The sequence below is a fragment of the Oxyura jamaicensis genome, chromosome 2 (assembly GCF_011077185.1).
Source record: "Oxyura jamaicensis isolate SHBP4307 breed ruddy duck chromosome 2, BPBGC_Ojam_1.0, whole genome shotgun sequence".
NCBI lineage: Eukaryota > Metazoa > Chordata > Aves > Anseriformes > Anatidae > Oxyura > Oxyura jamaicensis.
In genome coordinates this window covers 13,739,443-13,752,747 of record NC_048894.1, presented here as the reverse complement: position 1 = coordinate 13,752,747, position 13,305 = coordinate 13,739,443, and the positions used below count along the sequence as shown (strand labels likewise).

Sequence of the window (13,305 nt, the reverse complement as noted above, 5' to 3'; positions counted from 1 at the left end):
CTCTTATGAGGTTCTAAGTTAGATTTTAAACTCAAGATATCTGTATATATTACTTAATATTTAAATGCTTTCCCTGGCCAAACTTTGATGATTTTTTCTTAATTACTGTTGATGGATCATCTGGCAAACTGGACCAAAGCTCTCATCTGTACATCACCTTTCATATTTACTGATTATGACCTTTGTCAGATAGTCAGCACAAATTTTCTCCCTGTGATGATGGTAAATGGACTTGGGAAAGTATTTTACATTATAAAAGAAAAGCATTCAATATTCATTAAATCACTCCTCAGGACATTTATCCTGAGAAACAGAGTCTATGCTGAGACACAATCACAGACTGTTCTCCAGAAGCAGACTGAGCAATAGTGGCTTTGTCTCAATTTTATGCTTATAGAACAAAAGAATGATGGAAATGAGTCACATCTCCATAAGAGAGAGTCCAGATTTTATGTTATTAAAGCTAGTACCTATCTCTGTTGATAGCTTCTGCAAATGGCAAAATTGGACAGGTAGGCATGCTCTGTCCTCATGACAAAGACCTGCAGGAGATGTCCCCAAACCTGAAACAGTGAGGTGGTTTTATATTTCTGAAGAAAAAGGAGGTGTTGTAGCTTCTTTTAGACACTGGTGGAAGACAAAGAAGGCTTGTGCTTCAGTGTGCATAAGAGTGAGTGTGAAAGCAGAGGTGTCACTGTCCTTCTGATGATGTTTTTGTCAAGGAAAGGTTCTGGGGAAATCTCAAATACTTTCAGGTGACATCTCCAATACATATAATGAAAATGTGAACATCATAAACATGACTTATAATAGGGCTAGTCTTGAGCTTTACTTTTACTACTGTATGCTTCTGAACTCTTTCACAATGTGGGTTGCATCTCAATAACAATCACGACCCCCTCCCATCCACGGACATGCAGGCTGCTTCCTTTCCTCCCAGAGATCAAATAGTATCTGTAAGGCAAGCTCAGCAGTTCTTAGCATGGAAAAGAACTCTATAATAAATAAGTAATAAATTAATATTTAATTTAATGTTATTTTAATGAAAGTTAGCACCTGAAAGAAGGTGGGGAGACAGACCTATGTGACCAGTTAACTCTGCAGAACAGCAGTGACCACTTTGCAGAGGCTGATGTCAAAAGGAGAAGCTTATATTATTAAAAAAAAAAAAAGACTTCCTGCCTCTCTTAACTGATCTACATGGTCAGTGCAAGACTAACACTGCTTCGAATGTAATTATGTGGCCTAAAAGCCTTGTGCGATAGCACATACTGCAGTCCTGTGGTCCACTGGCCAAAGGTGCAACTCTTAAATGACTATTTGACTTCAGTCTTTTTTAGTACTAGAGTGTAGCTTTTGTTAAATATGGGTCAGGAGGTCATTATGTGAATGACTGCCTGTTGGGACTTGCATTTTCTGTGGGCAGAATCTTTTTTTTTTTTTTTTTTTTTTTTTTTTTGTTACGGTCTGTTTCTGTCTATTTGTGTTTCTGTAACATAAAGGCAGTTATGGTAAGGTAAGGGCAGCTGCAAACTGTTCAGCTTTTTGTGACTGCCCTCTGGTTTCTGAAAAGTTGCTGGAACAAAAGTCAGTCAGCTATGTAAAGATTGTATGCTCCTTGGTTATTATTATCCAGTTTTGCTCAGGATCTTCAGTGGATGGAAACATTATGTAGATTTTTGGTAGGGGTTCAGGTGGTACGAATGGTTCAATTAATTTAGGGTCTTCCTTTCTGCTGGTTTGACTTGCTCTGTGCGTAGAGAGGGGGTTTAGTTCTCTTATAATGGCTATACTTTTGAATAGGTATATATCTAAGTGACTGAAAGAACTACCACCTTTTCACATTCAGCCCAGCTCAGCCCATGTATTAATATTCCTTGCATTTTCTTCTGCATCTCCTAAGAGAGCAGATTAAAATTAAAATTCTGGCAAGGTTAGGTAGCAGAAAGGATTAGTGAGCTAGGTCTTCACCTCTGGAGAGAAAGGTGACATGCAAATGATTGGACTGGACACATCCTTATTCTGGCAACTATTTATTAGATAAAAAAAAATCTCCATGTGACTGACAGTTTGTGCTGAAGAGATATCCAGGACCAAAACAGCAAAAAGGCTGAAGGTCAGGACTGAAGTACAGTACCTTGAGAGTGTTATACAGGCTTTGCCTGTTTATCTCAAGCTATTAACATTTCATTTTCAAGATCAGCTCTTTAGTGAAAAAAACTTAAAAATTATGGTGCCCAATCCTCCCCTACAAACATTCTTTCAAAAGCTCTGAACCAGATGAAAAAAAGAGAAAAATAAAATTGACCAATGAAATAAACCCTTGTGTTTCATAATTTCTTTGTAATTTAAAGGCCAAATGTAATATCTCATTTTTGAGGAAAAACTTCAATTGGATTTTTTCTTGCATGAGCAGAGAAATGTTTGAGCAACAAAAAATGAGCACTGCACTACTCAATTTCATGCCTGTGTCAGGTTTAGGAATTGAACATTTGGCCTAAATTGTGAGGATGGAGATAACTATTGTAAGTATAGAAAGGGGACCAGTAAATGTAATTGAAGGAATGTCCTTGCCTGCATAATTCACCTTGCAAATCTTTTACAAAAATGGTAAGAAAATGAGCTTTCTGAACTTTCCTTTGCTTTTTGTTTCCATATTGTTAATGTATGGTAAAGCTGGGACAAACACACACACTATATATACAATCCATAGAATGTGTAGGTATATAAATATAATGAAATTATACACAAACCAACATCACCCTTACATATAGAATCTCCACTGTTTGATTGTTATTAGCAGGAAAACCCCACCAACAGTGCAGTTATCTGTGCTTCTGAAAAATGTAAATGTCAATTTTTGGTCTTTAAAAATTATTAAACTTAGTAAAAGATAGCAATTTCCAGTGTTTGCTTGGTTGGTAAGATGCAGGAGAGTGAGCATTACTCCTGAGAGCTGCCATTGGTTAGCTGGAGGGAAAATGGATATCAATTATACATAATCTAAGAAGCCTCTGCATAATAATCAGGCCCAGTAGGGGCTTTGGGGCAGCTTCGTTATTCTCTTGTAAACACAAGAGCCCAGATAGACATGTCAGTCAGGAGTAGCGGCTGCAATTCTTCCTTTTTAACACCTTCACATTCTATTGCTTCAATATGCAAACAAGGCTGTTTAGCTGAAGGTTGAGGCTGTGCTAATGAGCTCCCTGCACTAACCCTGATGTAAAAAGGTTCTCTTTCACAGCTGCTCAGAGACTAGCTCCTCTGGGCATGCTCAGGTATTGGAAAATAATTCCTTTTAAACAGAGAAATGCCAATCAGGATTTCTTGCATACTCTCCTCTTTTCTCAGCGTGCTAATGCAATTACCTCATAACTTGTGAACTTTTTATGGTGGCAGAAAAATGTTTTGTCTTTGAATTATGTATTTTTGTCATCAAAAAGAAAAGAAGACTTGGAAAATTCAACAGATGTAAAAAATCATACCCTTCCTTAATTCCTGGAGGACTGTAACTCAAGGCTAATTTTCACTTTTCTTTCTTAAAGGTGGACAGTCCTTTCATCCTTCCCATCCATACATTTCTCCTGATAGCATGATTTCCATTTTCTTTTAGCTGGTCAGTGTTGTCAGTGACAGAGGAGCCTCCTAGCACAGTGTTGCCAACTTCATTCCTGCTTGACACCGAAGAGGATAACTTCTGTTGGTTGAGGACCTTGACTCTTTCCTAGAGCTAGGTTTCAGGGCATTGCTGAACTTAACCAGCTGCATAATTGCCTTGGTAAAAACATACAGACCCCATGATAATCCTTTACGGATGAGCCGACATTTACAACTCACGATGTGAAACATGACAATCTCTCCAATATCCAATTATTCTTATGAATAAAGTAGTTTTCTGCCTGGAACAGTCAGAAATCCCCGCTGGGTTAATTTTGTGTCTGATAGAAATCATTTGGGTTTTCTGTTTAAAATAGGGCAGTGTATGATTCCTTACACCATGAGATGCTCCCTGTCTTCATTCATTCATTCACTCTTCCCCAGGACTGTGCCTTCTAGCAACATGGCACAGGAGAGCATACCTATAGACAGAGCCACATAAATATCTGTCAAGTGCAAGTTACAACTATCTCAAACTGTAACACATTCCTATGAAGAAAGACAGCATATTTTTAACTATTTAGCAGTCAAGTATTGTGATCTACTCTTTTTCACTTTGTTATCTGTTGGATTTCTAATGGCTGTCTCCATGCGTGACAATCCACATTACTGAGTCAGTGGGAAAGTCTTAGCTTTGTAATATTTCAGCACTTAAATTATTTATTATGTTAGCATTATGGCATATTAAAACCCTGACTAGACAGGTAGAGCTAACTTCCTTCTTCCTTGCTGAAGCTCATTAAATGGCCATCATAACTGGACAAACATAATTGTGTTACATCTGAATAATTCTGTCATTTGGACTCAAATCCAAGAAAGCGGCCTACTCAGAAATCCCACTTATGTGACTGTGACTGGCAAAAGATTAAATGCTTAAAGTGTCCTGAAAACATTTTACTTATGGCATGTTGGTAAAAATTTACAAGTAAAATTAAGAAAATGAAATAAGATGTGACTTTCCTTATTTCAGATTGTTTTTAAATTATACTGTCCCACTGTAATACTTGTATCCCCAGCTTGCGGAAAGTTCATTTATTCATCTTTTAAAAATAATAGTTGCTAGTGGTTACATTTATCTGTGGTTTGGAATTCAAATTTTCCAGCTCAGAGAATAAGTGACTGAAAAACATATTTTCTTTCAATTCAGGTCAGCTTTCCATATGTCAATTTACAGTTCTTCACTTTGCATGGTCCAAGTGCTTCTAAGCACAGTTATTATGCAATAATTCTGTTGCCTTATAGCTCTCAGAAAGGAAGAATGCTGAGGTAATTAACAGATCTTTCTGGGAATGAGAGGACACCCTCTTCTGAAAAGTGTCTGTGTCCCTTTGGACAAATCACTTGACATAAAAGTTGTACAAAACACTTACAGGAATTTGGATACTTCAGACAAACAAAACCAGACCACCAAAACAAAATGAGCAACAACAAAACAACAAAAAACCTCAAAGGCATTATGTCTCAAAACTGGATTACAGGTGTAATATAATGTGTACAGTGGTCAGCTACCCATACGAATGTCCAGCCCAAAGCAGGGGCCAACTCCAGTGTATGTGGAGAGTTGTGACAATGATGGACATCTAAGAAAGGATTTCAGAAGTTGGCTGGTAGGATAAAAGCCTTTTTATCAAGCTAGGAGTAAAGAAAGCTCTGAAGGGCTAAACTAAAAGGGGAGAAGAGCTTAAGCAGCTAAGGAGCAGACTGAATCAAACAGGTGATCTAGAAAAAAAGAAATTGAATTCACCTGGGATCACGCCTGCAAACAGGTATTCTAAGAGGATGTGTATGTATTACTCCTAGTAGCTGGGTCTGTCTTTGTCTGCCAGTTAAATTTGTATTTCTCTTCACATTCTGCATTTCCATGTGCATCTGTATCTTTTTAGTGTCTTTTGCAAATCTCTACTGCTATTTGCATAAGTGGTCTTCTTGTGGTAAGGCAGACTTGAAAAGGTAGAGGGATACCCAGATTAAGCCTACTAGACTAACTTGTGCTGAAAGGCTATTCCTTACAGTTGTGAATCCTACTTGAGGGATCCAGGTTGTACTCAAGCTCTGACTAACTCCTTCAATGTGTGACATTGTGAGAAGAAAGACCTTAGTACCTAGAGGCTTGCATGGGGATGGATGTATACTGAGAATGGCTTTGAAAGTGCCAGAGAACCTTGAGAGGTCTTAGATGGCCAAGAAGGGCAGCCCAGGCTGTGTGTATTGGTCCTTAGCCCTATGGTACCTTTAGTCCCCACCTGAAATGAACTATGAAGTTTTTCTTCCTTTGCTCTGTATTTTGCTTTGTCTATCTATACTTCAATCAATTAGGACAAAGTATGCCCATGTCTTAAAAATGTTTCCAGGGCAAAAATTCCATTCTGACTCTATTCATAGGATCACAGAATCATTAAGGTTGGAAAAGATATCCAAGATCATCTGGTCCAACCATCCCCCTACCACTAATATTAGCCACTAAACCGTGTTCCTAAGTACCATATCCAACCTTCCCTTAAACACCCCCAGGGATGGTGACACCACCACTTCCCTTGGCAACCCATTCCATTGCATAACCACTCTTTCTGAGAAGGAATTTCTCCTGATTTCCAACCTGAACCTCCCCTGGCACAACTTGAGGCCATTCCCTCTAGTCCTATCACTAGTTACCTGTGAGAAGAGGCCGACGCCCAGCTCCCCACACCTTCCTTTCAGGTAGTTGCAGAGAGCAATAAGGTCTCCCCCAAGCCTCCTCTTCTCCAGACTAAACAACCCCAGTTCCCTCAGCTGCTCCTCACAGGACTTGTGTTCCAGACCCTTCACCAGCTTTGTAGCCCTTCTCTGGACATGCTTTGGGGCCTCAATGTCCTTCTTGCAGTGCGGGGCCCAAAACTGAACACAGTACTCGAGGTGCAGCCTCCCCAGAGCAGAATACAAGGGGATAATCACCTCCCTGGTCCTGCTGGCCACACTATTCCTGATACAAGCCAGGATGCTGCTGGCCTTCCTGACCACCTGGGCACACTGTTGGGTCATGTTCAGGTGAACTTTGACAAACACCCCCAGGTCCTTTTCCTCTGCACAGCTTTCCAGCCACTCTGCTACAAGACTGTAGTGTTGCATAGGGCTGTTGTGGCCAAAGTGCAGGACCTGGCACTTAGCCATGTTGAACGTCCGCCCATTGACCTCTGCCCATTGATCCAACATGTCCAGGTCCTTCTGCAGGGCCTTTCTACCCTCCAGCAGATCAACACTTCTCCCAGCTTGGTGTCATCTGCAAACTTACTGAGGGTGCACTTAATTCCCTCATCCAAACCATCAGTGAAGATATTAAAGAGGATGGGCCCCAACACTGACCCCTGGGGAACACCCCTGGTGACCAGTGAGCAGCTGGATTTCATTCCTTTCACCACAAGTCTTGGCCCAGCTGCTCAGCCAGTTTTTAACCCAGCTAAGAATGTAGCTGTCCAACCCATGGGCTTCCAGCTTCTCCAGGAGAATACTGTGGGAGACCACATCAAAGGCCTTGCTGAAGTTTAGGTAGACTATGTCAACAGCTTTTCCCTCATCGACCAGGTGGGTCACTTGGTCATAGAAGGAGTTGAGGTTGGTAAAGCAGGACTTGCCTTTCATGAGCCCACACTGGCTGGGCCTGATCCCCTTGTTGTCTTGCACATGCTGTGTGATTGCAACTCAAGATGATTTGTTCCATGGCAGTGAGGTCAAGCTGACAGGCCTGGAGTTTCCCGGGTCCTCTTTACAACCCTTCTTATAGATGAGTGTCACTTTAGTAAGTCTCCAGTCACCTGGAACCTCTCCGGTTGACTATGACCATTGATAAATGATGGAAAGTGACTCAACTGTCATGTTCTTCCGCTCCCTTAGCACCCTTGGGTGGATCCCATCTGGTACCGTGGACTTGTGACAGTCCAGGTGGAGTATCAAGTCCTTAACTGTTCATTTTTTCATTTTTCATTCATTAATTTTCTACCAGCCACCTAACAGATTAGGACTTTTATACACACTCAGTGATATCTAATAGAGGTGAGATTAATCTTATGTAAGTATGAAAAAAAAGCTGTGAAATCCTTTCACTACATTCAATTTGATATTGACATTTTGGTTCCTACAAGAGGTGAGAACAGGGTTGTGACACCAAAACAGAAAAAAAAAATACCTTAAAACATTAAGTGAACTGTAATGTTTGATTGGAAGAACTGTGCAGTGATATTATCTTTATTTTTGACACTGTAAAAAAAAAAAAGATTGAGTTATCCAAGGAAAGGTACAATTATAATACCATACTTTTCACCAGGTCTCACTAAAATACAAATACTTATCATTTCATTCCATTTAAAAATAACTTGCATAGCAATTCAAGGTAGTGATGTACAAACTGGATTTTTAAAGACCTCAAAACCAGACTTTTTATCAGCTCATGGAATAATTTCCTAATTTTCTAGGATTCTGCAGAAGTTTTGAAAGTTCTCATCATGTAAGTTGCTTGTTTGAAAGACTAAATGTAAAAAATAAAGGACAATAGCATACGTTTAATTACTCTTGGGATGTCTTTTCCTTCTTTCTAATCACAAATAAAAACCTTTCTATATGTTCATTCATTTGATTTTATGCATGCAGCTGTCAACACATCATAAGCAATGATAACTAGCTGGATAATGATTTTTGATGCTTAACACATCATTGCATGAACAAAACAATAAAAAAAATGCTTGTATACAAATATTACTGTAGAAAATATCCTACTTCCCTGAAACTGGACTATTGGAGGAAAGAAATTCAAGCTAGGTAGACTTGTAGTCTGCTAAGAAGTGGCAAAGTCTGTTGTACATTCTGGGCTGTGAAGGAAACAGTAAAATTGATATACCTTTGATTTAGAGGGTACAGATTTTCACAATTCATGGCTACTAGGTCATGAACTGATCTAGGAGGTGAATATGTATGAAATAAGGTTTTTTCTCTCTTCCTTTGAATATGCCTGAAATAGTTCCTGTTCAGCTCTGCTTGAAAACCACAAAAAGATTGTCCACCCTAGCTTCAGAAATAGCATGGACTTGTGTTATGCAATTACAAACTATTCTGAAAGTGAAATCATCAAATTTCCCTAGGAAAATCAGAAGCCCCACAGTAAGACAGCAGCTAGTGAAACAGTAGAGAAATGGGGTTTGTGGCAAATACAATGGCTGTCTGCAGTTGGAGCTGGGATGGACATATTAATGAGATTTACCTGTTTCAATGGTGGGAGGCAGACAGTGCTATGCTTTAGCCTGTCTTTGATCCTATTGAGTCTAATACTGTCTTTGTCCTATTACATACTTTACTTATTTATTAATCTTGTTTTCCTTTCATTGAGGGGAAACAATTTTGTTCCTTGTTAGTTTCGTTAAATATTTTTCAGTGTATAAATGTTTTCAAATTAAACACTGATTTCATAAAATCATCCCAGGTACTGCTTTGGCTTCAGGTCATTAATTCTGTTTTTAAACGTATTAATACATATGAAATAATTTTTTTCTTTGTCTCTGTCTACCAAAGTGCCTGAAGTAAACCTTTTCCCTCTACTCCTGCTAAATTACTAATTAGTTTGGTGTACTCAGAGATGAGAGCCTTTGAGATTGGTAAAACTTGTGTTTTCAACAAAAGTTTATTAAAATAGTAATTGGTGTTCTTGATGGTAGATTTAAGGAGAAAATGATATATATATATATTATTGAATATCAAAGAGTGAAACAGTTGATTGAAACAGACACAGTGTAATCAAAATTGTGCAATAGACTAAGTTTACTACTAAAATAGAGACCCTTCACCGCCCCCCAAAAAACACTACATATCTCCTCACAGGGAAGTATTTTTGACACACGCTGTTTCAAAGCCGGCTGGAAAACCTTACGTTTGGGCTGGACATGTTGTAGCTGTTGGTGCCAAACCTGTGACACATGAAGCTGTGTAGGAAAGCTTCTACTGCCTTAGCTCCTTTTATGCAAAAGGAAGAGAAACGGGAAATCTAGGACTTAGGTAGCTGTCCTGGGAGTGCTTGAGTTCAGTCTGTCTTTCCTGTGTTGGATATGTTGAGGAATTAAAGCAATGATTCACAATGGACGTATTAAAAGCAGAAATGCCAATTAATGTTTTTGACAAGGGGCAGATGGAAAAAATTACAGATAAATCTTTCCACCACTCTTATATTCCCCTTCCAAAACAATGTGGAGACTGAGTTGATATCCATGGTGTTTGAATGTATAGTGACTTTAAAAGGATAGAATCATAGAATCATAAAATCAATAAGGTTGGAAAAGACCTCCAAGATCATCTGGTCCAACCATCCCCCTACCACCAATATCACCCAATAAACCATGTCTCTAAGTACAACATCCATCCTTTCCTTAAACACCCCCAGAGACGGTGACTCCACCACCTGTCTGGGTAACCCCTTCCAAAGCCTAACTAAACTAATAGTTGTAATGTAAAATGCCGGCTGACATATAGAGGCTACTGGATTTTCAACAATGTAGAAAGAGGGAGATAACATATTTAGGGATAACATATTCCATGTTTAGTAAAAGAATAAATAAAGTGAAAGTGACACCAAAAAAGTATGTCCTAAACAGCTGAACTTTCAAATATTAATCTACACAAGACTTTTTAAATTATGTGCTTTTGTTTGGACTGAAAACAGTAATGAGATATCCCATAACTTTGCAATAGAACTATAACTTATCCCTAAAACTGGGAATATCAAAAAGCTATTGCAACACTGCAATAAACAACCGAGGTATTTATGGCAATGAATTTTATGATATGCTTAGCTAAAATTTCTTTTTTTTTTTTTTTTTTTTTTTTTCTGAAATATTTTTCTTAATGGATAATAATTCCCAACAGAGTCAAATCAAAGAAAAGTACTTATATAGCTTCACTTACATAAAATACTGGTTATAATGATGACTAAATATTTAGAGATTTTGATGCAGGATCAGAAACACAGAAAGAGCAAATACTTGATATTGTTACTGTCCCCATATCACATATCAGGAGCTCTGACCAATTAAGTGAATTGTTTAATGCTATATGATGAGTCAGCATATGTATTGAAGAAGGGCTGAAAGCAAAAAGGAAATTTCCGCTGAATAGAATATCTTAGATCAGTCATTTTTTTTCAGCCTTTACCTGGAAAAAAACTTTTCCTAGGCTGTCCTTTTAGTTGGTCTGTCTGTCTTCTCTAAGTCTTCATTGTTTAGGTTAGCTTTGTCAATAATTTCCTTAGTAAGCTAGGGGAATTGGGAAGGATTGATCTTAGAAGCTAAGTGAACTATTTACTTTGTTAGTACAGAATGTATTTCAGATACTGAAACCTTGTCCTTGCATGTAGTTACCATTGTTTCAAACACTCTGAGGAAGGAAACAATAGTTGTGTTAGAGAGTGTTTTGAGCACATTGTGAACCAGAATTTTCACACATAGAACAATAATGTACATTTCCCAACAGCCATATTCACTTTTAGCAAGTCTTTTAGAAAAAAAAAAAAAAAAAAAAAAAGTTGATTTTGGGCTGATATCTTTTGTAAGTTTTATTTAAATAAGAAAACCAAAGGTCTTTTCTTTACTGGCCCTTTCATACTGGAACATTTAAAAATGGGGACATGATGAGTTACACAACCTCTCTCAGCTTTTATTATTCTAAGATTATTTTATTATTGCTGATTTGCCTCCAGCACTGGCCCTAACCACTAGGAGACCTTGTGTTAACATCTTCCCAGGCCTCCAGGGGAGGGTCTTGAGAAATCTCTTCATTTTTACTACTCTTACTTCCCCCTCCTTCCTTGTTTTGCCTGCTTTCATGCCAGTGACGGGTTGCATCACAAAATGAGATTGTTCTGTAACCCTCCTGGGGACTAATGTTGGAAAAGAAAAGAAGATAAAAAAGATGGTGTTTTCTCAGGCTGTTTCACAATTTTTGATCCACAGTGGAGAGATTTTTGATTAACTTTTCAGTGGTTTGACTGCATGCAAAAAGAAAATGATAGGAAAGTAGTGAGATAAGAGTAGGAAGAGTGGAGGACCATGGCCACTTCTTCCCCTCATCCCCTTCAAAATGAAGGAGTCCCTCCCAGGCATGCATTCCCATTTACATCTTATAATCCCAGTTTTTCAATTCAAAGACTTCCCCCAGAAATCTCACTATTTCTCTGAGGTCCTCCCCAGCAGAATCCATTTTACTGATATTGTAAAAACATATTTATCTACAAGGCTGGAGTCCTTTGAGCTAGGACTAAGTTACAGTATCAGTTATATCTGAAACTGTTGTCCCAGTAGGCAAACATTTCCTGAGACTAGATCTGATAATCAGAGAGATGATCCAAGACAGGTATATCTTCAATTATCCTCTTGCCCAATGCCATGAACCATCAAGGACTGCCAATCCTATAATAATAATTATTATTTTATTTTATTTTATTTTTTTAAAAAAAGAAATTTGACTTTTAATCTCTTATTAATTTCTATAAGGAGATTACTGGTTCTCATTCTAGCTAGATCACTGTAACTCTCTGCCCTTCATTTTATGTTTCAAAATTATACGCTGTCGAGACCTATCTTTCTACATACAGGGATTTGGAAGGTAAGAACAGAGACTCATTTAATTCTGGGTGCCAGGAGGGAAGATTTTGGAAAATGAATAAACTGAGGAACTGAATTAAGAGCCACAACTGCACTGTTAACAGGGAGTGACAATAGTGAGGGAGTGGAATAAAGTCCCCCAGACCACCTCACAGATATGGGACAAAAAGGTTATATGATCATATCTTTTTGTCTTTGATGATCCCCAAATTTGCCACACCCACTGGAATGATGCTTTCCAGCTGCAGGTGGTCGACCTACCTGCCTAAGGAAGGTATTTTGCATGAGCTTTGCAGAGAATGTTGCTTTTACTTAGGCTCTACATTGCCGAGTTCCTGGAAAGAAGGATGAAGTTTTGTGATTTGGAGGTGAAGGGTAGTCAAGTAAACAGAAGTCATGTAGGAACCAAAATAATCCATGCTCTAAGCTGTTTTTATGATGTATTTCTATGTTTGGCAGTTTGTTTAATCTCCATGGCTATGGAGATTAGGAAATTTGGAATGCACAGTCTAGGTCTGAGTGCTGGGATCTGATTCCCCGTAGGATGACATTAGTATAGCTGCTCACTGCTTTCTCCCTCATTAAGTAGGGACACCCAGCCAGTGCCTGGGCGTGTTCACTGTTTGGCACAGACCAGTCACAGTTCCCAGGGCAGTCTGGAATTAGGAGTTGTAGGGACATGAAGTGTACTGTGCACTCTGAGTTCTCCCTGGGCTGTTTCTTTTACCGGTGTTCATGTCACATTTTTCATTTTACTCAACTGGGTGCTGCCTTCTTATCTTTTGAAGGTAACATGAGGGTCTTTGATCAGTTGTGGATTTAGCCCTCCCTTAGCACTGGCAGGAAGCTTCAGAATCATAGAATGCTTTGGATTGGAAAGGACCTTAAAGACCATACTGTTCCATGCATCCCTGCCATGGGCAGGGACACCTCCCACTAGACCAGGTTGCTCAAAACCCCATCCAGCCTTGTCTTGAACACTTCCAGGGATGGGGCATCCATAACTTCTCTGGACAACCTGTTTCAGTGCCATACT

General features: G+C 38.8%; 1 long non-coding RNA gene across 3 annotated transcripts in view; it reads left to right on the top strand.

Annotated features, from left to right (window-relative positions):
• LOC118162265 overlaps nucleotides 1-13,305 on the top strand; it is a 55,886-nt gene that overhangs the window by 25,744 nt on the left and 16,837 nt on the right. The window lies entirely within an intron of this gene.